A 25,824-nucleotide genomic window follows, 5' to 3' on the forward strand; every position below is an offset into this window, starting at 1 on the left:
ATTAAATGAAGCAAATGCTAGAGCACTGGAGGTAAACTGGATGCTTAAATATTGGAACACTGTAGAGATCCTAATCACAAGCTTGCTAGAGAATACTGAGAAATGTACTGAGAATCGCTGAGAAATCCAGGTGATGATTAGCACAGTAGCTCAAGGAGATGTGGACACTGGCAGGTACTGGAGTTTGCTACATATGCAGGTGCTGGCTGCACAGAAACACAGAGCAGGGTGGAAAAAGGCTTATTCTGGGAAAGCTAGAAATGCTGGTGCTGATTCGCACAGCAACACAGGGAGACGTGGACACTGGCAAGTACTGGAGACTGCTAAATGTGCAGTTGCTGGATTACACAGACAAACATTGAGCAGACTGGGCACATGGAATCAGTATGAAATACCGCTGGCCGCATGGTTCGATTCCCGGCAGCGCCTGGCCGACAGATGAGTAGAGCCCGGCAGCATAAGCCCGACAGCGCTGGAAATCCCGATTGTCGCTAAGGTAAGTATATACTAACCTAACCCCCTAACCGTCCTTAGGGGTGCCTAACCCTAATCCCCCCTTCCCCGCTGCCTAAACCTATGTCCCCCCCGCGGGTGCCTAACCCTAACCTCCCTCCCCCTAGCCTAACCCTAAGTCCCCGTCGAGTGCCCTAAACCTAACCCTCGACCCCCCCTTGGCTGTGCGCTCACGGTGCCCGGTGTCGGGGAAATGTCAGGCGTCTACATCTAGACACCCGGGATTTCACCCTCGCTGGGATATGACAGTCGGGAAGCCAGCTGCCAGTATAAAGGCAGACGGTTTCCCGATTGTATACCGGGCACATGCATATACTGGGAATAGTTACATATGCAGGTGCAGATTTGCACAGAAAAACACAGATGTAGACAGGCTGGGAATGCTAAAAGGTGCAGCTGGGAGCTAATAGTAATCGCAGGTAATCTGACACCTCAGTGACACAGGGTAATAGCCACAGAACTAACAGCACTTAACAAGACACACAGACATAGAAAACATGAAAGACAGGATAATGGGAGAGAACTAATCTCTCAAACTGAGAATAGCATGGAAGCAAATACTTGAAACTTTAGAGAACTGTGAACAGGCTGAGCAACACTCAGAAGGAATTAGCACAGAGCAACAGTGGTAAGTATCACAGGCACTTGAACAACGAAGTTGGACAGCAGCTTCCTGTTCCTGGAGTCAGACTAAAATACCCCTGGGTAGCTGATCATTGGATCAGAGGATCAGCTGAGCGACCACAGGACTATCACTGGGAGAGACTAGTCAGGTGATATGAGCCAACATGGCTGCACCCATGTCCGGCACCCCGGAAACCAGGACGCAGGCACGGAAGCCCTAGCGGACCCCAGGGAGAATACTCAGTCACCACTCACCTCCACTCCCAGCGTCTGGACACCTAAGCCCAAGGAAACTAGCGCAGAGGTGAGTAGCGGCCGATCCCAGGCCGCATCCTGACAATGACTTTGCATAAGGGGGCATTAGAAATAAGGTGCATAATCATTCCATACCGAAACACTTCAGTAGGTATCATAATGCTGATCCAACAGGACTGAAATTTAAAGCAATAGAGAATGTACAGTTAAGTGACAGAGTAGGAGATAGGGAAAAGAAGTTATCCCAAAGGGAGATGTATTGGATCTTTACTCTTAACACTATGGTTTCACATGGGTTAAATGAAATGTATGAGATCACATCCTTTTTATAAACTCCTTCGTCCTTTTATTTCTCTATGTTAAGCTTCGTACTATGGAATTTGAGAGTGTTTTTATGCGATTTTTATGATGACTGGTTGATGGCCACGGAAATTATTTTACTACATTATATATACACTTCTCATTTTATGTGTACATCATTACTACTTATAATAATAAAATGTTAAATTGTATAGTTCAAACAGTATAAGTGAAAAGATTTTTTTATCTTATTTATCTTCATTTTTTAAAAGAAACACATTTGCTCAAATGTCTGCCTACTTGATATATAAATTTTATATAATGTTTTTAAAAACCCTGTATTTATTTTGCAACTTTGCACGTTGATCTTTATGTAAACCATAAGAAAATGGCCACCGTATGTAAAAGACCACAACAAAATGGCCGCTTTTTGGAGACATATGTTGCTCATATTTCTATGTGAGGTATTTAGGGTGCTTATAAAGTTGCATATACTCCAAAATGTCCGCGGAAACATACCCTATAGATACACTCTGATCTATATATAACACACCTACCATCTTGTAGCAGAGATCACCACACTGTATGTAACACGGGACCTCTCGCGATAATTAGGGTTGCTGCACAGGCGCAACACCATCTAAAATGGCACCCGATATCTGGGAATGTCTTATGGTGGAGGTCGACGCTTGATACAAGCAGCGGGACCTCTCGTGATGCTTACAATTTTCGCACATGCGCAATGAGTTGCAAAATGGCCGCACATCCGAAAATCGGAAGTGCGGTTTATTGGCAATTTAGGGTAAATACACAGGGTATATAAGAGAGGTATTGCTCCTGTATAGACATCCTCCTGATGAAGTCCAGCCAAACAGGTAAAAGGGAAGAAAAGCGTTGAGGCTGTGGTGACTCCCGCTACTTGGGATCGCTGTACCATTTCAGATAAGCTTTTGAATCACTTTGTTATTGTAATTATGCATTTTTTTGGTGTTTTGTGTTTGTAATTAAATTTTTTAAAATACTACACTATGCACGTATTTCGCTTTCTCTACTTGTCATCCCAACTAGAGTGAAGTGATCCTCCTGTGCAACAGGGACACGTATCATTGCTGAAGTGGGAGATATTTCTACATACCTAAATATTAGGCACACATGGTACGCATTGTATATGTATAGAAGTGCGCAGTAAAATAACATATCTACTACACTAAGGCGCTCGTTCTCACCTCTTTGTATTTCATAAATTATCGGGACCACACAACAACAATCCATTTGGACAACTCTGAGCAGCCACTGTGATGACAGAAGTATAGTGAACATTAAAGATTGTACCATAAGGGACTTTACGCTTACAGAATCCATTTGGGAATAAGCGCTGTTTTCAGTACCTTTGTGTATATATTATATAAATAAAAAGTTGCAGGGAAAAAGATACTTATATATGAATGCATTAATATATAAATTACAAAGTGGCAGGTTTCCTTCAAATGCATGTCTTCAAATGTTCTCTGTAGGCACTTTCCGGGATAGATTTCTTGGTAAACATGAATTCTTTAATTAAAAGGTGGTGCACAAGGGATGGTTCAATAAAGAAGATAATCAGGGATTTACTCCAGAGAGTAGGTCTACACGGACACGTTCGGTGCTAACGAGTTGTGTTCTCTGCTATACTCAAGATTAAAAATATATATATATATATATATATATATATATATATAGGAAAGGCAATAAAGTGCAATGATACAGTTTTCTAATAAACAGTGTTTAATACGAAGTGAAAAGTGCTGAAATTAGTGATGGAGTTATAAATCCTATATCGTAAAAGTGCTTTGTGGTGGGGGGCAGCACCTGGCACCCCTCTCTCACAACTATTTTAGCACAACCATTACCCAAATAAAGAGGTTGTTCTATATGCAGACACTGAATACCCTTTAAACAACCCAGTAAATACACAAAATGTTTATTTTTAAGTCAGTATCTGGAGGCAATTTGATTTGATCAGTAGGCTGAAAAAATTGCATCTCCCACTACACCTGGTGAAGGCAGCCATTATTTATGTCCCAGGCAGAATATATGGGAATGCAGCCTTCATGTCTCAGCGAGATCATATGTCTAGCTAATAAGTTGCATTCTCATGAATATATGGTTCAGCCCACAAAAAGGCGGTTTTGTCTTGTCTCCACAATTAAATGCAAAAAACACTATTGTGCTGTTCTTGAGAAAAGTAAAACTGTAAAAAAGGAACTACATGAATTATTCAGACTTGAAACATGGAAAATTCTAGAATTAAACTTGGAAACAGGCTGAAAAACACTTAAGGACCTCTGCCCTAAAGCAAAGAGTTAAATAATAAATGGAGCATGTAACAATAAAACGTATTGATTAAAAATAAAAGGTAAGAATAGCCTTGCTGATTGACCATATTCGGATTGTAATGTTCAAATGATAGTATACAGTTCATAACCAGTTTGCCAATACATTCCATGTAGATGCCTCTTCTTAGCCAATTTTTTTATTAGTTTTTTGGGGTGGAAGAGGGGGGTGTTAAAAGTGCAAAAATAGCCCTCCTCCTATATTCAATCCTTAATTAAATCAACCATCAAGCAGAGTACATCCATCCATTACTTAGCAGTTTGTTATGCTCACCCCCTAACGCAGTGTCATATACCCAAAGTTGTTGGGTTTGAACTGTTTAGCTTAGTGGTGCCCAAAATTGGTGTTCAAGGCACCTAACAAACCAGGTTAAGGATACCCATGCTTGAATACAGATGGTTAAATCAATTTGATTGCTACTTTTTAAGCCATCTGTCCACTGCAAGGGATAGTCTAAAAACCAGAATTGGTAGGGTGCCTTGAGGAACAAATTTGGGAACCAGTAGTCTAGCCTAAAAGTGTTTCAATGCTAATTCGTGCAAACTGTTGAAGTCACGTACACAATACTAAAGAGTGGTCAATTATAGGAAGAGGACTGTATGTTGCTTACCAACTGGAGATCAATAGTTTGCAGCAAAGGATATTTGTTAGATACACTCCTACTGGAGTTTTCTAACTAACAAAATGTTAGCTTGTAAAATAGTCTGATTATGTAGGTATGCAACGTCCTTGAAATTATGTGATAGCACTGGCATACTACACTTTAAGACCTTTCTGGGAAGAGAACCCTAATAATGAGGGTACACTTTGTCAAAATAGCAGGTTCCAGTTAGCAAACACTACCAAACAAATGTTGTGTTCTGAACAAATAATATTTTTGTCAAGTTCTCCTTTAAAAGAAAATCAATACCAAGCCTAAGGAAATACCCATACTTGGTTACTGAAATAAAACAATAAAAGTTACAGTAATACAATAAGTCTACACACCCTAATGGAAATTTCAGTGTTTTGTGATGTGAAGCCTGAAACTAAGATAAATCATGTCAGACCTCTTCCAATTTTAATGTGACCTTGCAGTCAGCAAAATTTAATTGAAAAACTAAAGGCAACTTTTAGGAAAAAGAAGTGAAAAAAAATACTATGCCCTTTTTTCCATAAGTGTGCGCACCCCTAAACTAATTATTTTTGGAAGCACCAATTGCATCTAGTGTCCTAACTTTGTAATTCTATCCAAATCTTCCCTGCAGAAAAATGTATGTGATCAAATTGCAAAGGGATCTCCTGTGCACAGTTCTCTTCTGGCCATTCCACTGCTTTTCAATGAGATGGAGGTCTGGGCTCTAACTGAGCTACTCGAAGACTTTGATCCTCCCTTTCTGAAGCCATTCCTTGGGTGACTTGGCTGTGTGCTTTGAATCATTATGCTGGAAGATTAAATTCATCTTCGGCTTTGTGCTAATACATCTTGATATGTGAGCTATTCATTATAGATCTGCATCTCACTCTGCTGTTTTAATGTTCCTACATGCTACTTTAAAATCAATGCTAAGGAAAAGTTTTTGGGAAAAAAAAAATTTAAATAATTGTCTAATTACTAATATATGATTAAAATATAAATTCATAACGTAAAAACGCCTGGCATAGACATAAGAATATCCTTAAGAGAGACATAAGGAGCAAATTGGGTTGAAGTTGCCAAAAGGACAAATGAAAAAGGGGCAGACTAGATGGGCCAAGTGGTTGTTATCTGCCGTAAAAGTCTATGTTTCTAAGTAAAATGTATCCTTATAGTAGCAATAATAATATGGCATCAATATTCTCCTAGTCAGTGCAAACATACAACAGTAAAATAGTACAGCCATGGCCAAAAGTTTTCAGTTTTTACAAAGTCTGCTGCTTCAGTTTTTATGATAGCAATTTGCATATACTCCAGAATGTCATGAAGAGTGATCAGATTAATTGCAAAGTCCCTCTTTGCCATGACAATGAACTTAGAGCCCAATTCAGACTCCCTCTCTAGGAAGCGTTCGCTCGTAGCTGCCAATTGTTCGCATTGTACACATGCATCACAGTGCGCGAACTAGTCCGAGCGATCGGGAAGCGTACACTCGTCGAGCATAGACAGCCCGGCTGAATGAGTGACAGGACAAGCTGTTTGTGGGTGGTAACAGGGGCAGGCCACTAAAAACGGGGGAGTGGAGGTGCGAACGCAGGCGTGCCTGAGCGTCTTAGCGCCGTTTCAGAGGCATGTATATTTAACAGGCAGCGTCATAGTACACGTCACCTGGTTGTATTTCACACTGTGCTCGCAGTGCTTGCGGTAGTGTATAGTCAACCTCAAGTGCTGCGAATACATCCGATGGTACCGATGGTTGCATACACTTTCTGGACATGATGTGCACAAGTGGGCGTCTTTAGACAGGCTGGTGGGCATCTGCATACACAAAGCGATTGCACGCCAAGATATAGTGGGCATGCTTATACCTTGCCGTGCGAACACCTGCCTTGCCGCCACTTAGCCGAATTTGCATACGCTGGGTGCGAGCGTACACACTTAGCGAGTGGGTCTGAATCTCAGCCTGAATCCCAAAAAACAACATTTCCACTGCATTTCAGCCGTGCCACAAAAGGACCAGCTGACATGTCAGTGATTCTCTCGTTAACACAGGTGAGAATGTTGACGAGGACAAGGCTGGAGATCACTCTGTCATGCTGATTGAGTTAGAACAGAGGTTATAAAACTCTGTCCTCAGGACGCCACACAAATTACATATTCCAGGTCACCCACCAGGTGCACAGGTGTATGCATTACTCACAGACACATTTTAAAAGTTCCACAGGTGGAGTTACTTATTTCACTTGTGATTCTGTGAGGAGACATGGAAAACATGCACTGTTTGGGATCCTGAGGAAAGGGTTTGAGAACCTGTGAGTTAGAATAACAGACTGGAAGCTTTAAAAAGGAGGGTGGAGCTTGAAATAATTTTTCTTCCTCTGTTAACCATGGTTACTTGCAGGGAAACACGTGCAGTCATCATTGCTTTGCACAAAAAGGGCTTCACAGGCAAGGACACTGCTGCTAGTAAGATTGCACCTAAATGAACCATTTATCGGATCATCAAGAACTTCAAGGAGAGATTCAACAGTTGTGAAGAAGGCTTCAGGGAGCCCAAGAATGTCCAGCAAGTGCCAAGACCATCTCCTAAAGTTGATTCAGCTGCTGGATCGGGGCACCTCCAGTGCAGAGCTTGCTCAGGAATGGCAGCAGGTAGGTGTAAGCGCATCTTCATGCACAGTGAGGCGAAGACTTTTGGAGGATGGCCTGGTGTCAAGAAGGGCAGCAAAGAAGCCACTTATCTCCAGGAAAAACATAAGGGACAAACTGATAGTCTGCAAAAAATACAGGGATTTGACTACTGAGGACTGGGGTAAAGTTATTTTCTCTGATAAATCCCCTTTCAGATTGTTTGGGGCATCTGGAAACACACTTGTCCGGACAAGGAAAGGTGCGCGCTACCTATGTCATGCCAACAGTAAAGTATCTCTGAGACCATTCATGTGTCGGGTTGCTTCTCAGCCAAGGGAGTGGGCTCACTCACAATTTTGCATAAGAACACAGCCATGAATAAAGAATGGTACCAAAACATCGCCCAAGAGCAACTTCTCCCAACCATCCAGTTTGGTGATGAATAATGTCTTCTCCAGCATGATTTAGCACCTTGCCATAAGGCAAAAGTGAAAACTAAGTGGCTCAGGGAACAAAACATCGAAATTTTGCATCCATGGCAAGGAAACTCCCCAGACCTTAATCCCATTGAGAATTTGTGGTCAATCCTCAAGAGGCGGGTGGACAAATAAAACCCACAAATTCTGACAAACTCCAAGCATTGATTATAAAAGAATGGGTGGCCATCAGTCAAGTATGTGGCCCAGAAGTTGATTGACAGCATGCCAGGGCGAATTGCAGAGGTCTTGAAAAAGAAGGGTCAACACTGCAAATATTGACTCTTTGCATAAACTTAATGTAATCAATAAAAGCCTTTGACACTTATGAAATGCTTGTAAATTTCCTTCAGTATACTATAGTAACATCTGACAAAAAGGTCTAAAAACACTGAGGCAGCAAACTTTGTGAAAACCAATACTTGTGTCATTCTCAAAACTTTTGCCCATGGCTGTAGGCAGAAACTGTATAGCGGTTAGTTATGTAGAAGTAGTGCCCAAAAAAAGGTTAGCGTTGACTAGAGAGCCTTTATCCCAGCTGACGGAAAGCAACCCCGAAGCATGATGCTGCCAGCTTCTTCACAGTAATAGGGGTATTCAATATGGGTGCGATAACATCGTTTATTGCGTTAATATCAATGGTTTTAGTTTTACACCGTATTCAATTTCAAAGACTTGCAGTTTTGAAAAGTCTTTGATAAAAAACGGTGATAACTTTTCACCATTGAATAGGTGTCGAAAAAAAGTGCAGAATTGGGGTTTAGGGGTGCAGGCTTAAAAAAAATAGCCTGCACCCCTGAGATTGACATTTAAAAAAGAACTGTCAAAAAAAGTTGAAAAAAAAAATAGGGAAAAAATTGTTAAACAATAGGGAAATAGGTTCAGGGCTATTCTGCAAGTATGCGGCAGATGTTTTCTAGAATAGAATTATAGTGGCAGGTGCACAAATGCAGAATTTTTAAAAACTGACTTTAGGGACTTAAAAATATGCTAGTACCCATTTTCATGTACCCCAAATTTAATGGGACCACTTAAAAAAAACGAAAAAAATAACCTAAGTGCTCTTCCGCATCACTTCTTCAATGTCGGGAAAAAAAAACACCTGCTGCGGCTATTTAAATCCCCGACTCAATTAAAGGCTAAAATGGGGGTACCCATAGTGTTCCCCCATGTTTTTACAACTTTAGGGGGGTCTTACAATTATTTTAAGAAAAAATTCGTAACTTTACGCAAATCCAAATTCGGAGTTTCCAGTTTTTATTAACTTTATTTTGAATATGGGGATAAGCGGGAGCGCGCACCATACCTTTACGCAGAAAAAAACTCCGATATGAAACGTTAACTTCGCCAGGGAAGTTAACCTTTCATATTGAATACCCCTCTAAGTGTGGTGCTCTTTGGGTGATAAGCTGCGTTGTCTTTATGCCAAACTTACATTGGTCTCATCAGATTAGCTGGAACAGCTGATTTTTATTTGAGGTTAATCACTGTCATTGCTGGCAGGTGTATGCTATTTCTCTTTAAACATTATTGTGAACTAGCTGGGATACCCTGAATTGCCGAGTTGAAGACTGGACCCTTAAGTACAGCTGTAGCCTTTATTTGTTTACATTGTCCTCACCTATAACCCCATTCCATTGATTCTGAAAAGGACCCCACTGTTTACTAACATGCATGCAGACAGTGGCGTAACTACAGGTGATGCAAACGGTGCGGCTGCTATGGTGTCCAAGCTGCCTCTGTGGCCCACCACTCCCCCTGCACCCAGTCAACCACACAAGGTGGACCGGTCCAATCAGGGTCATAGAGGAGGGAGGCCCAGGTGGCAGCGGGTTTGATTTGGTGTAGGCCCGCCTGCTGATTACAGCTGGCGCATAATGTAGCATAATGTTAAAAGGGGCAATACTGTGAGGCATAATATGTATGGGGCACTACTATTGTGTGGAATGTGTTACATGGGGCAATACTACTATATGGAATAATCTGTAAAGGGCATTACTGTGTGGCATAATGTGTATAAGGGGTACTATTGTGTGGCATAACCTGAATGGGCTCTGTGTAGGGGCAAATGTATGTTTTTTTTAACCTCTGGGGAGGGGCCCTTTTAAGATCTTGTTATGTGTCCCCAAAGTTCTAGTTACGCTATTGCATGCAAACACAGAAGGCTGACTAATACATATGGCCACTTTAAAAAGGACTACCTCTGGATTTAATATGAACTTGCATGAGTCAAAGTTTGACATTTGCTCAGACTGTAAGGTTAAAAGGAAACGTTTGTAGCTTTCACACAGATTTTTTGGCAGACTGCCAATTCCAGTTGAGCTATCCCTGGAACCTGTGTAATGTAAGTGTCCCCATTTTTAGGGCTTGTATGACAGTGAGTGGCCCTGATGAAGTTCAAACCTAGGCAAAAACCTAATCAAACCTGGTCAAACTACTCCACCCTGCCAAATTTAGTGTAGCTAGTTCCAAAACTATGGCCGTGCATAAAGGACTGACAAACAGACGCTTTCTCGCTTATTATATAGATATGACTGGTTAACTCTGAACAGAGCTACAGCCACAATATGAAAATGTATGCACACTTATGTAAGAGTATTGCAGGGGTTTTCTTTTCTAGAAGTTGCTTGTTTATTTTTCCATTTGATTTTAGCTGGTTTCACAGTCCTATTAAATGGGTGGGGGAGGTCTGACATGATTTGTGTTGCTTTCAGGCTACACAACAAAGAATCTGGAATTTCAACAAGGGTGTGTAGACTTTTTATATCCACTGTATATAGGTTCAGCAGTAAAGAAATTATATGATATGACACTTACTCCACAATAAACCCCCAAAACTGCATTCATCAACTGAACCCCAAAGCTATTTGCAGTCCACACAAGCAATTAAATGGTCATACAGTGGGATATTTACCATTACCAGTATACTGCACTGCATCACACTTGCTGCCAAATCACCTGCTCTAACATTTGCAGAACTAAAAAAAAAAAATCTATATGTATTAAAAAGAATATGTATGAAAAATACAAGCATATCCAACGGACCTAGGGATAGATGTCATACAAATTACCAATTCAACTGACTGAGTCAAAAAACAGTTGGGAAGCTGCCATGATCAAGCGTAATAAGAAAAACAGCAAGCAAGATGAAGTGACTGTCAGACTGTCACGGACACCCACGGGAATGATTGCTGCTCAGCAGTCATAGGAGGAGAAGACAACCCGGCTACAATGACAGCGATTAGAAGGCTGCCCATTGATCTCAAACATCCTGACTACTCTGCAGACCAAAAAAACTCAACTCAGAGTAAAGGTGCACACACACGTAACGATTTTGTAACAAACGATTGATTATCTGTCAGATTTTCCCTTGAAAAGTGAACGATTTTTTGAAGTGTAATGAACGATTTTTACAAAGATGAACGAAAAATGTTCCTTCCCTTAATGAAAATCGTTATGTTGGTCAGTCTGAAATGAACTACAAACTACAAACAGGAGCGCGCTTGAACGATTTTCATTTATTGTTTTAACTCAGCAACTGAACGATTTTTTGAACGATTACAACGTCATTATAGTTAAATCATTAAAAAAATTGTTAAAAAAATCGTCACGTGTGTATGCACCTTTAGTGATATGCACTTCGACGTCTATTAAAAATAACACAACAGATTCCGGACAACTGCTATATTTATCATTCTCTAAATAAGGTCACTTATAAACAGCATGCTGCTTTTACACAGTTTGTTGTAAACTGAAGCAGAAGAGTTTTCCAGACAGTCAATTAAAACCATAAACGGGAATGAATTACAAACAAATCCACTATGAAAAGTATCTTGTAAATACATAGTACAAAAGAAAAAGACAAACAAAAAGACCCTAATAATTCTGCTAATCACTAATTGCCCTCAATTGAAAAACATACATACTTTCAGGAAACACTTGTTCTAATATACACAAGTTAATTTGCATAACTAATTAAACCCAGTTATATACAGTATCACCAGATATGGATCCTTAAGCGCTAAGTGGAAATTTCATAAGCCTCATGGGGTGTCACAATTTCCTTCACATTTGGTAGATTGCCTCTTTGGGTTCGGTTACCATAACACTCCCAAAAAAGAAAACAAAAAACACATATAGGGTAGTACAGTCACATTTTTTTAAGGCTGTCAGATGTGTATAAACTATAACTTCCTACCAGATGGTATGGTCTACAAAAAGGGGTAGAGACAGGAGCCATTTTGGGAGTAAATGAGCCTCCCAATCTCAACCAGTCACTTCACAATATTTCTTCACCTCCATTCACAGATCCGGTACATATAAGTAAAATAGGAAATCCAATCTAGTGTAATTCCGTAATTTTTATTCAAACAACATACAGTAGATACAACTTTCAATGGGAAATAAGGTGACCTCTCACCAGATCTTATGGTCCACTTTGCAAAAAGAAGACAAATAAGCACATATAGGGTAATCAATCAGGTGTCCCTGGAAACCTCCAAACACTTTTTGGTGAAGAGCCAGAATATCCCCACATTATCCTCTCTTCCAACGCGTTGCGATATGATCTTTATCTTTTTCAAGGGACGTCTGATTGATTAGCCTATATTAGGGGTGTGCACCGGACACTTTTCGTGTTTTGTGTTTTGGTTTTGGATCTGGATCTTTCTTCGTGTTTTGGATCTGGATTGGTTTTGCCAAAACCACCCTTCCGTGTTTTGGGTTCTGGGTTTTCTGTTTTGGATCTGTATTTTTTTGAAAAAAAGCATAAAAACAGCTAAAATCACAGAATTTGTAGGTTTTTCTGCTCCAATGCTATTATTAACCTCAATAACCTTAATTTCCACTCATTTCCAGTCTAATCTGAACACCTCACAATAGTGTTTTTATGTCCAAAAGGTTGCACCGAGGTAGCTGGATGACTATGCTAAGCGACACGAGTGGGCGGCACAAACACGTGACCCATCTAGGCGTGAAACTGCAGTGGCAGACAGGATGGCAGTTTGAAAAACTAGGCCCCTAACTGTACATAATGCAAAGAAAAAAAAGAAGTGCAAGATGGAATTGTCCTTGGGCCCTCCCACCCACCCTTATGTTGTATAAACAGGACATGCACACTTTAACAAACCAATCATTTCAGCGCCAGGGTCTGCCACACAACTGTGGCTGAAATTATTGGTTCGTTTGGGCCCCCACAAAACAAGCTGGCAATTAAACTGTCCCTGCACAAACTGGCTCTAGAGGCAAGATGTCATCCTCATTCTCCTCATCCACCGATTCCTCACCCTCTTCAGTGTGTACATCCTCATCCTCACAGAGTATTAACTCGTCCCTGCTGGAACCACAGGTCCCTCTGTACGTTCTGGAGGCTGGTCTCCCTGGAAGAGTTGATAATTCATTTTATGAACATCATCTTCTCCACATTTTGTGGAAGCAACCTCCTACGCCTTTCGCTGACAAGGTTCCCGGCTGCACTAAACACTCTTTCGGAGTACACACTGGAGGGGGGGCAACTCAGGTAAAATAGAGCCAGTTTGTACAGGGACCTCCAAATTGCTTCTTTTTCCTGCCAGTACAGGTACGGACTGTCTGACATGCCTACTTGGATGCTGTCACCGATGTAATCCTTTAACAGACAGACGCACGCTTGTCGCTGCTGCTTTAAGGATGCAGGTGTGGCTACAGCCCACACAATTCACAAAGACAGAAAAAAGAAGAATATTTTTATTGTTTGTGTAGCACACTTTGAGGGTGTCATCACCCTTTAACAGACAGACGCACGCTTGTCGCTGCTGCTTTGAGGATGCAGGTGGAATCTAGACGGGATTTGGAACCGAGGACACACTACCTCCATCAATTGTCTAAATCCCACTGCACTAATGGCGGATACCGGACGCACGTCTAACACCAACATAGCAGTCAAGGCCTCAGTTATACGTTTTGCTTCAGGATGACTGCTGTCGTACTTCATCCTCATCGCTAGGGACTGTTGGAGGGTCAATTGTTTAGTAAAAGTAGTGATGTTCCTACTTCCTCTCTGGGATGATGAACAACTCCCAGCAGCAGCAACAGCACTAGGAGGAAGTGGTTCTTGATCTTTCCCTATTTTATTTTTATCGGAGAAAGTTTGGTCCTCCATTTATGTTATATTGATATATACGTGCGGCTAAAGCGCACACAAACACAGAAAATATTTTTTTATTTTTGCTGGAGAGTAGTGCACTTTGTGGGTTACACCACCCTTTAAGAAATGAGCCAGCCGGCTCTTTACTTATGGGACACAGGTGCACGCTTGGCGCTGCTCCTTTGTTGATGCACGTGCAGCCACAGTGCACACAAGTCACAAACACAGAAAATATATATTTTTTTGTTTTGGAGTGTACTTTGGGGGTTACAGCACCCTTTAACGGTCAAGCCAGCCGGCCCTTTACTTATGACACAGGCGCACGCTTGGCACTACTTTGTTGGAGTGGACACAGCCCCTATGGAGAACTGACTGCACAACACAGTCCAGCCAGCCCCTATGGACTTTGAAGTAGTGGACACAGCCCCTATTAACAACAGCAGCACAGCACAACACAGCCAGCCCCTATGGACTTTGAAGTAGTGGACAACAGCAGCACTACACTACACTACACTACACAGCCCTAACTCCCACCCTCCCTCTTCACTGTCCACAGCCGAGTGAGAAAATGGCGCCGACGCGGGTACCTTATATAGGATCCAAAACCCGCGAGACTCGGAAGGCGGGATGATGACGTTTTGCCTCGATTTCAGATCCGAGTCAGGCGGGAAAAGTCGAGCCTGACTCGGATCGGACTCGGATCGGGGGGGCTCGGGGGGGGTTCGGATTTCAGAAATCCGAACCCGCTCACCCCTACCCTATGTGATTTTTGTCTACTTGCGAAGCGGACCATAAGATCTGGTGAGAGGCCACCTTATTTCCCATTGAAAGTTATACTTCTGGGAGCACTGATTAAAGGGGCACTACTGGGGACACTGCATAGGGGCGGTGGTCGCTACTGGGGCACTGTATAAGGGGGGGTGTTACTAGGGCACTGTATAGGGGGCGCTACTAAGGGCAATGCATAGTGGGGACTACTACTGGGGGCACTGCAGAGGGGGGACTACTATTGGGGGCATTGCAGAGGGGGGACTACTACTACTGGGAGCATTGCAGAGGGGGGACTACTACTACTGGGAGCATTGCAGAGGGGGGACTACTACTACTGGGAGCAATGCAGAGGGGGGACTACTACTACTGGGAGCATTGCAGAGGGGGGACTACTACTACTGGGAGCATTGCAGAGCGGGGACTACTACTACTGGGAGCATTGCAGAGGGGGGACTACTACTACTGGGGGAACTGCATAGGGGGACCACTACTGGGGGAACTGCATAGGGGTGCCCAAAGCATATTCTTGCATCTGGGCCCATCACTCTCTAGTTCGGCCACTGCCGGCGGTGGCTTTGCTTGCCCGGGGTTTTTGGCTGTGGAGGGGTGGTCTTTCTGGGGGTTGGTTGCCTGGAGAGGCGGGTTAGTTGCTCAATAATGTGGCTGTGGAAGGGTGGTTTACCTGGGGTACCCAGTTAGTGGTGTGGCCATGGGGGTTGGTTGCCTGGGGCGTAGGTGCTCAGTAATGCTGCCCCGGGGGAAGGGAGGGTCTGGCTCCTACACTTTCATCATGGCTCCTAGGTTGTAGAAAAATTTGTCAATCCCTGTGATACTGTATATAATATGTTTTCTATAAATGTGTGTTTTGACAACACCTTGACACCATAGGATCTGTGGGCTGCTTATGCTGTGTGCGCTAGTCCTTGTCCATTGTTTATACATAATTAAACCCTGTTGTCTTCAACTACAGATATATTGAATACATGCAGTTAGCAGACCCAGAGCACTGTACTTGAGAAAAACCTGCTTAGCTCGTCTAGGTGGCAAGGGATGGCAGAGTATATGCCACATACTACAAATTCATTACACACCTTGATCTCCAACATGGTGCCTCAGTGAAATACAGCTGAATGATGCACATTTACACCTGGACAAGCCAGGCTAGGCAAAGAGTGCAAATGCAATTTTCTTTGCAAGCAAATCGCTGACTGCATTTACAAATAGCACACAAATACTAGGCAAATGTATTTTTGCAGTGTGATCTATGACGTGTCCTTTATCCTCACCCTCTCTGACTCCATAACTCCAAAACACATTTTACAATAGTTTAGTATTTTACTAAAAAACAAAAAGTGGACTTCTATGAAGTAACTTGGGAGAACATCTGCCACTTTGTAATTATTACCATCACAGGGCAAATGCAGGATTTGTAGAAGGTGGTTTTCCAAATGTTTGCTTTTAGAACAAATGTGGTTAGCCTAAGTGCAATGTATGTAATAAGTCAGACCTACTCAAAGCCAGCGATCACGGTAAGCTGTAAGATATGGCAGCAGAGTGTTTCTTTCCAGATGTGGGCACCATTCCACAATCTAAGTCACCTGCTCTGTGGAGAATTAGAGCAAGACCAGGGGGTCTATTCATATACATTTGCATAAATGAATTGCTACTTTTCACTATATACCGCATCAGTTCGATGCGATATATAACTTGGCTAAGTAGCAATTCATGTATACTTACCCTTCCAGCGAAGTGATTCGATATCCCGGTCACCGGCGATACAGTCTTCAGCTGAGGTCCTCTCTGGGAAGCGAAGACTCGGCAGCCAGGTCCCTTCTGCACATGCGCCGGGTCGCAGTACAGAAGAAGCTGCAGTGGCTGCCGTGATGTCAATGGGTGGAGCCAGCGCCGGGCAGAAGACAGGGAGGTAAGCTACTTCCCTGCCCGCTTCCTGACAGTGTTCAGACTACACCTTCCTGAGATGCCGAATCTGAACCCAAAAGGAGAAGTGGAAAGCTCAGCTTTCCGTCCTTTAATGAATCGCACTCACCATACTACAGTATGGTGATGAGATTCATCCACGGAGCGTGGTGCCTCTGGAGAAGTAATAAACTTCTCCACGGTAACCCGCTTGGTTTATAGCAACAAGCAGAGAAAAGCTCTGTTAACTGCAAAACAGGAGTCTGGGGAGTGGCAAAAGAACCTAGCACTATCCTGGACATCTATGTACACATTGGTCTCCCTATACACTGGATAGTGTATGTACAGATAATACAGTATTAATAATTAAAACTACTGTATATAGATGGTCTTTAGCAGTGTTTCTCAAACTCACTACTCAAAGACCCCTAACATCACAGGTTTTCCTGATCTTGCAGTTGGTGCACAGGTGAATTCATTACTGGCTGACACATTTTAAAAGATACACAGGTGGTGCCAATAATTTTACTTATAATCTGTAAAACTTTCTGCATCAAACATATTTATCTTTAACAAATAACATAAGTGGTCAGGAAAAGATTATACATCGCATAATAAGTAAACATATATAGTATAACCAGTAGGAGACAAAACGGAGCTTTCTAAGCACACATTCTTCAACCTCATGTTAAGAAGCCTGTCTCTTCTTGGTGCAGCTGCTCTCTGGTCCTGTGTTCTGATTGAGGGCTCAGATCCACACACACAGCAGTCTTCAGGTGGCCATACACCTACGCGATTTCTGTCCGATTGTACGATTTTCGACACGCCGTACGATCAATCCTGTAGAAATCGTGCATTTTTTATCCCGTATACGATCAGATGCGTGCTACCGCAGCTCCTAAGTTTGATCGTATGATCAGATGTGCAGCACATCTTCTACTCCATTCGTATACTGTTCGTGCCGTGTTTTTGAGCATGCGATGCATCGTGCGTCCGACCAGCCGTGCCCCGTCACTTGAGTGACAAGTTCCTGTTTATGCCCACTGCAGACAGCGCCTGAGCGGAGAGGATCAGCAACACACTTGTGCAGGTATATTGTATAGTATTTGCAGGCTACTTGTTTCCCATATACAAAAGCCCACTGGCCACCAATGTTTAGCATATGCATAGTGGGCATTGTTTTGAGCCCTGCACACACTGACCACCACTATTTACCCAGCAATGCCAACAGACTAGCTATTGTTTACCCAGCAATGCCCACCCATTTTTGCCCAGCAATGCCCATCTATTACCCAGCAATGCCCACCGTCTAGCTATTGTTTACCCAGCAATGCCCACCTGTTTGCACAGCAATTCACATCTATTTTCCAACAATGTCCACCTGTTTGCCCATCAATGCCCATTGACCACCATCCACCTGTTTTTGAACCAATGCCCATCGGCCACACCACCCTCCACCCACCATGTTTTATAAATGTAATCATGGAAAGCACATTGTGATACTGAATTGGATTGACCCCATAGACAATTATATGCATCTGAAAGAAATTACACTACAACTTTATTAATAACAAATAAAGAATTTCAACAAAAAGTGTTCAATACACCATTTTGGGGGCCCTATTTACAATGGCCACCCCCACTGTTGGGGGGGCCAGAATATGAGTCCACTTGGGGGCCCCATTTACACAGTTCATATTTTCTATTTATTTATATATATATATAATTTTATTTTTTTCCCACATAGGGATGTCTCTGGATCGGGAACCAGAATTCATAACTGGATTTATCGAGCTATACAGGCACCATGACTGTCTTTGGCGTACCAAGTCCAAAATGTACAGCAACAGACTGAAGCGTGACCACGCCTTAAAGGAGTTGTCAGTGTATAGTATGCCATATCACGAAGATGCAAAGTCTCTAGTGTGAGTGCGCAATAAGATACAGAATCTGCGGACAACCTTCGTCAAACAGTATAAGAAGGTGGAGGATTCAAAACGGTCTGGAGCCGAGGCTGACAGCATATACAAACACAAACTTTGGTATTATGACATGATGTTGTTCCTGGTGCAGCAGGATCCCCTGAGATCTTCAGTACAGGTGATGGCTGAGTCAGAGGAGTGCAGCCTGCTGAAAGAGGATTTCCTGGCATCTGCAGAGACATCAACGGTAAGTTCCAAATTTTTCAGATCATATTCTCTTGCCACGGCACTGCACCGTCCCAATTAAAATAGGCCATATATTCCTCTATGACCTTTTTGGCCAGAGAAGTTTCGGGTTCCCTAACCGCAGGTGGCGTGACTGAGGGGAACGGGGCAACCTCTTCCGGATTTTCGGGGTCTTCAATTGCAGGTGTTCCCAATAACCTTTGCTGGATGGCTTTCTTGCGCAGAAAGTTGTGCAGGATACAGCAAGCCGTGACCACCCAGTCAAACTTCGCGACCTTTACATTTATTGGGGTATGCAAAATCCGGAATCAGTTGCTCAAGATCCAAAAGGCGTTCTCCACAATACGCCTTGCACAAGATAGGCAGTAATTGAACACCCGCTTTTCATGAGTCAAGGCCCTCTGAGGGAATGGCTTCATGACATTTTCATGAAGGGCAAAAGCCTCGTCAGCAACGAAAACGAAATTCAGCCCATGTTTCGTTGACTCTCTGGACAGCAAATGAAGGGTGTTAGTGGTGAGCCTCTCGTAGAATGCAGTTGTCTGAAAGGAGCAACCGTCGGAAGAACGGACGTTCTTCCCCACATCTACAAACAGAAACTCGTAGTTTGCGTTAACCACAGCCATCAGAACAACACTGAAGTACCCCTTATAGTTATAGTAGTAGGACCCAGTTTTGACAGGTGGGATAATCCTAATATGCTTGCCGTCAATAGCTCCTCCACAGTTTGGGAACTGCCAACGGCTCTCAAACTCATCCCCAATGGCTATCCACTCTTCCGTGCTTGTAGGGAACTGTGAAAAAAATTGAAAAAAACTGAATGTAAAAATTTTTACTTTAACAAATGTTCTCTATTTACAGACTTCAGATATCCCAAACAACCCGGACCTACTCAGTGGAGTGTGGCGACTCTAAACCCCACCCCACCAATTTCTAAAAAACAAAGGAGGAAAAACAAAAATAAAGAAACTGAAGACCGACTACTTAGCCAGGCCAGAGAGGCCTTATTGAAACCACCAGATGAATATGACAACTTTGCAGCCTATGTCAGTTCAGTGGTGCGAGGAATGGACCACGACCAAAGAATACAATTTGAAAGACTGACGTCTGACCTAATATTTAAAGCAAGGCAATGTCTACTGACATAGGACACTGCCATTATTATCCCGCAAGTAGTTCCAACCCCACCTACACTCAACACGGCAACACCCACCTACTATTCATCGCAAACATACCATCCTTCAACTTCAAACTACCCACACTACCCTCCTGGTACCCCATCTCCACCTTCCAAACTCAGCCCCCACCCACCTCCATCTACCATTAGACTCCCCCAACCACCTCCTCCATCCAAACAGCTGGGCACCCCCCCACCTTCTCCTACCAACCTCTTCCCCCACTCACCTCAACCTACCATCAGACTCCCCCAACCACCTCCTCCATCCAAACAACTGGGCCCCCATCTCCTCCCCCACCTGCCATGCTACTCCCCCAGACACCTCCTCCTACGAAAATATAACTATCTGCCGCGTCCTACCAAAAAACTCCTACACCCTCACCACCCATTTTTTTCACAGTATAACGTGAAGTAAATGAGGACAATGATGATTTCTCTTAATTGTTATGTGCTTCCCAAATTATTTTACACATTTTGTTGGTATTAATGACGTTTCATACTCCCTGGTAAATATGGTGCTGAATGCAGCATGGTGTTTGTGTTCCAGACTCTGGGGCGGCTAGGAACACATGCTGGAAGTACATGTCAGTGGGGCCAGGCCCACTGATTTTGCACTTTCAGCATGTTTGCACATCTGAAATCTTGGACGCAAACACCAAAGCTCATTCCGCATCATACTTAACAGGGATTGGGTAACTTGGTGATACGTTTAACATTTTAGCCATCTTTATATCTAAATATATCTGATTTTCACATAAGTATTATTTTTGAATCTAATGTTTCACATAACTAGCAAACTAGAGAAAAACTTATAATAAAACATTTTTCTGGTTTGACAAAGTGTGGTGTGTGTGTTATCTTACCTTACAATAAGGGAACTGCAGTACCTTCACGATAGCCTTGCACGTCTCCGGGATAATGTGTCCCAAAGCTTGAGCCGAGATGTGGGTCCCAAACTTTAGGTCATCAAAAGGAGCGTCCCGTAGCCAGGTACCTCAGAGTAGCCACGAGCCTCTCCTCAGCTGTGATGGCCATCCGAAATTTGGAGTCCTGCTTCCGGATATAGGGGGTCACCAGATGCAGCAATTCCTGAAAGGTGGGGTCAACCATCTGCAGGAAGTTGTGGTAGTCGTCTGGATTGTTCTCCCTCATCTCCATCAGCATGGGCATATAGGATTGACTCTCCCTCTCCAGCAGCCAATCTTTGGTCCAGCAGGACCTCATCCTCCTCCTACGCTGGGCCCTCTCCCTCTCCTCACTCAGCTTGACCACAGCATAGGACAGCAATGCTCTATAACGGCAGGGATCCATCACCACAAAAAAGCAGAAAACAGACCGACCACAGTAAATAGAGCAAGAAGCACTTTGTAAAGCTAGGCAATACAAGGCAATGCACATTAGCTAGCAATGTGGAGCGTTCAGCAGGGTAAAAACCAAGCCTTACTAATCACAGAGCAAACAGGAGTGCACAGAGCTGAAGAGGCAGGCTCTTATTATACCCCCAGTGAAGCCCAGCCCTCATTTAAATTTGGGACCAATCTATCACATAATCGCATGTTTTTGGTGAGGCACATGAACAACCGTTTACACGATCAGTCGTATAGTGACGCGTGCTCGTACGACTGATCTAATGAAAATCGTGTGTAAAAAAAAACAACACAAATTCGTGTGGTCACGACGGCCGGGGAATCGTAAGGAAATCATACGATGAATCGGATCTTATGCTGGTCGTGTAGGTGTAAGGCCAGCATTAGTAGTAGATGCTGCAGTCACTGGGCTGGTTAGGATGCAAGTGGGGTTTCTGGGCAACTGGAACCTTCTCCCCCCCATTTGCTCAAGTTTCATAAAATACTATACTATATTTTGTAACCACAAGGTGCTCTGAAAGTCTCTGAATGTTAAAAGAAAAGCTTCAATTATTCCCCGTATCAAGTCTAATGTATAATAGGACATCACTAGCCTAGTAGTTTACTATACTCTATCAGCCCTGCTTGGTTGCACAGTTGTTCGTACAGTCCTACGTTTCCGATACACTAATCCTATTAGGGGCGAGTTGCTATTTTCACTTACAATTCGAATAGTGAATTCATTTTGCAATCCAATTAGCAACTTGCACTGAATCAGTGAGACTGAATTCGCAACTTTCCACTCGCACCTCCCTGAGAGATGGAAAGGAAAATCTTTATTGTAAGGTTAAAATGTGCTGAACCCTTTGGACACCCCCCCCCTAATGACTATTTAGGCATTTGGAAGTTTGAAATTAGCTTAATTAATCCAATAATTACATGTAATTTTTTTGGTTAAAAAAGTGTCCTCAAATTACCCCAAACTCCACTTTTTCGTTAGTTTAGGCACCCCAAATTTAATTACAATAAATTTTTTGTTGAAAAATAATTGTTTTTATAATTTTTTTTACATTTTTAAGGTGCCCTCAAAGTACTCCAAAATCACCCTTTTTCCTACTTTTTTTTTGCATTTTTCGTTTAATTAGTTTGAGATGAAACGAAAAAAAAAGTTCTCTTATCATTTTCTTGCATTTAAAACAAACAAAAAACACAAATCTGTCATTTGACACCATTTAAAAATCTACAGTACCTTCCTAATGCCCACAAACAGCCTTGCTAACGAAATTATCCATTTTGGGGGGTCCAGGATGGTCTCCCCACATTTTCATGCATTTCTCACAAATCTCATTTGGCAGTCAGTTCGCACCCCTCCACTGCGAGTAATGCGAATGGGCATTTTTAATTGGATTGGAGAATACTCGGGAGCGTGCTTTGCTGCAAAGTATGCGAGTTTCAAGAAACAAACTCTCTACTCGCCATTCACACCTAATTGGATTGAGCCCTAAGAAGCATCTAATCAACTGCTGGTTGCAATGTAACACCACAGCTCCAGAGATATGTACAAGTATATGATACACAACACTGTGCATGCTGCGGCTCGCTCAGCGATAAAGTTACATCTCTGTTGAAGCGTTTCATCACGGGAGCCAGCATTTAATCATATTGTGCTTAGTATGGGGTCCATTTATCATTTAATATTTGCAGTGTATTCCACCAAAACACCAGTCCTCAGAGGATACATGCAAATATGAAGTAATCCCCAGAAGTATTAGGTCAGCTATCTGCTGCTGTCCCTCCATTTCTTCCAGCTACCACGACCCCATAGGTTTCTATGGCGGATGCGATGCTGTCATATTTAAGAAGTGCTGGAAACTTGGTTCCTGCAGCTTACGCCATCAAAGGATGGCATAACCCGCCATAGCCTATGGGCTACATATTGCAATACGAGCCGGGAGAGGGTTCCCTAGGAAACCTCCCCTGGCAATGGCCGCCGCGCATGTGTGGTCACTCCCAGCACATTACAGGAACGGACTCCTTTCCGAGCCCCTTTCCCTGCGGGTGCTCTTTAGTACATTTAGGTGCTATGATCATATCCTGCAATGCGATTATGGGCACCTATATCGTGGCTAGATCGCGTTCCAAATGCGATCATTAATAAATGGGCCTCTATATGAGAAACAGAAAATCAGTGTACTTATACAGCAGGGAAGGTAAAACATAAGTGTACTTTGGCTGGGAGCAGTATTCATTTACTTTAGCAATGAATACTGGTATTCATGTAGTAGAATTGACTGGTTACAAATACACATACTAATATAATACATACACTGTACTTGATATAAATTGATATTATACCATTACTATCACTTAGCTTGAGTTTTAATTGTATAAAACAAGATCTAAAATTCATAAGTAACTTATAATATTAAAAAAACCCTCATAAAAAAAAAAAAATAGGCACACATCCACTAGACAATTAAATTGAATGATTGAACAATAACGATATCGTTATCATGATCGTTCGATAACAGTTTGAAAATCGTATGCAGATTGTTTAAAAAAATCTATCTAAAACGATCAGCAATGCGCACTCCTGCTGGTCGTTTAGACATCTATCATCGTACAAATATGTTGTACAACTTGACCATAACGTCATGGTCAGCATGTTTGCAGATGATTGATGTGCCTACACTGAACGACTGCTCATTCAGTGTAGGCACATCACAGACTGACAAACGACTGCACGATTACAATGTCGTAATCGTGCAGTCTTTTGCGTGTCGTCTAGTGGATGTGTGCTTTAACACGGGCGGCAGATATCAAGAGTCACTAATGCTGGCCATACACGCTACAATTATCGGGGCGATCCGCCTGATATCGGCGGATCGCCCCGATAATTGTAGCGTGGGGGGGGGCGACCGAGGGTTAAATATTGCTCGGTCGGGCATGCCGGATTGTCCAGCATGCCCGTCCGATGCGATATTTCCCGGTAAACTGTCGGCCGCATTTGGCAGTGTATGCCCAGCCGCAGCCGACAGACAGACATTTCCTGTGTTCCTTCCTACAGAAGGAACAGGGAAATGTCTCCTCCCCCGGGGGCGGAGCACAGATGTCTGCCGAATACACTCTGAGAGAAATCTCACACAGTGTATGCCGGCAACATCTGTGGCTGGCAGCCAGCCAGATAAAATGTCTGTCGGTCTGACAGACATTTTATCTGGCCGTGTATGCCCAGCATTACTATGAACTTTATGAATGCAAAAGCTATAGTTAGATACATGTACAATATTTCACATCAAACACGTTAATTGTACTGTACACTGTAGGTGAACTACAATCAATTAAGTTATCTCTGCATTTAAAGCGTATTTAGGCGCATCAGCAAAGGCAGTGGAAAATTATACAATCAATTGTCTTTTTATTTGCAATTAAGAAAAAGCTTTACAATTGTTTTTACTTTCACATTACAGGGTAGTTGTTTGAGAAATGGTAAGAGTTTCCAAATAAATCAATTTGATTCCTAAACGTACAAAAATACAGGGGTAAAATATAAATGAGCATGAACAGTATTTATAATGACCGTCTACGATTCTACTCTATTTTCACAAGTCTAGTTTTAATTTACTAAAATTATTTTGTATGTCACAGAAAAAAAAAAAAAGGCAAACACACCTCAACTGCAGCAAGCTCGCTGCCTCAGAGAATCCCTCCACCCAGATTTCTAGTACAATACAGTTCTGTACTGAAACACTTCTTGATTGGCTCTTAGAAGTAGTGTTCCCGCTAGACTGTGGGCAGGGCAGGGAGCTGGGGGAGTGTACACTACCAAAAAGCATGGTCGGCCAGGGATGGGCGTGTCCTTGTGGAACGCCTCCAATTTGTCACACTTGGGAGTGTGCCCGGCATTTATGGAGGTGCTGGGCCTCCCCCAAGTTCTCCCTTCACGAATGCCATGCGCGTCTATTCATCCGGCAGTGATCATTCACCACAGCTTTTCACACCCGCGGGACACTGCAGCCAACGTTTGGGGAAGGCTCAGGGCATGCAGTTTTAAGCGGGGCGCCGCTAAAAATGGTAGGGTGCATTTGCACTTTTAAAATTGGGGAGGGCGCTATGGCAGAGGTTCCTTAACTCCACCATTACAGTCCACGTTTTAAAGATATCTATTCTTGAGCACAGGTGACTTAATTAGTACCTCAGTCAATTTAACGTTCTGGACTCAAGCATGGATATCCCTTAACACCTGGACTGTAATGACAGTTTGGGAACCTCTGAAGTATGGGATACATTGACATCACTGAGGTGCTTCCACATCATATAGTCTTTAGAAAACTATATTCTCCCCCCTCCCCTGGGCACTGGAGATACCCCATGCAGCCATTTCTCCATTGTTCGTGTAGAAGCATTAGATTAAAACTGGTGCTGTGCAACACTAAAGAGGGGATGTGCGAGATGGAAGATGTGTTAAACGCCACAATCATGGACATTACAGCTTCTGATTGGTCCTCCATCTTACACTCAAAATTGTTTATC

General features: G+C 42.8%; 1 protein-coding gene and 1 pseudogene across 1 annotated transcript in view; both read right to left on the reverse strand.

The window, feature by feature from the left end:
• The window catches only part of PRKCZ (protein kinase C zeta), a 256,098-nt gene that overhangs the window by 184,053 nt on the left and 46,221 nt on the right, over positions 1-25,824 (reverse strand). The window lies entirely within an intron of this gene.
• On the reverse strand, positions 19,077-21,097 carry LOC148532188 (uncharacterized; annotated as a pseudogene).

The sequence above is a fragment of the Taudactylus pleione genome, unplaced genomic scaffold (genome assembly GCF_031769625.1).
Source record: "Taudactylus pleione unplaced genomic scaffold, aTauple2 ptg000082l, whole genome shotgun sequence".
In the NCBI taxonomy this organism is placed as follows: domain Eukaryota; kingdom Metazoa; phylum Chordata; class Amphibia; order Anura; family Myobatrachidae; genus Taudactylus; species Taudactylus pleione.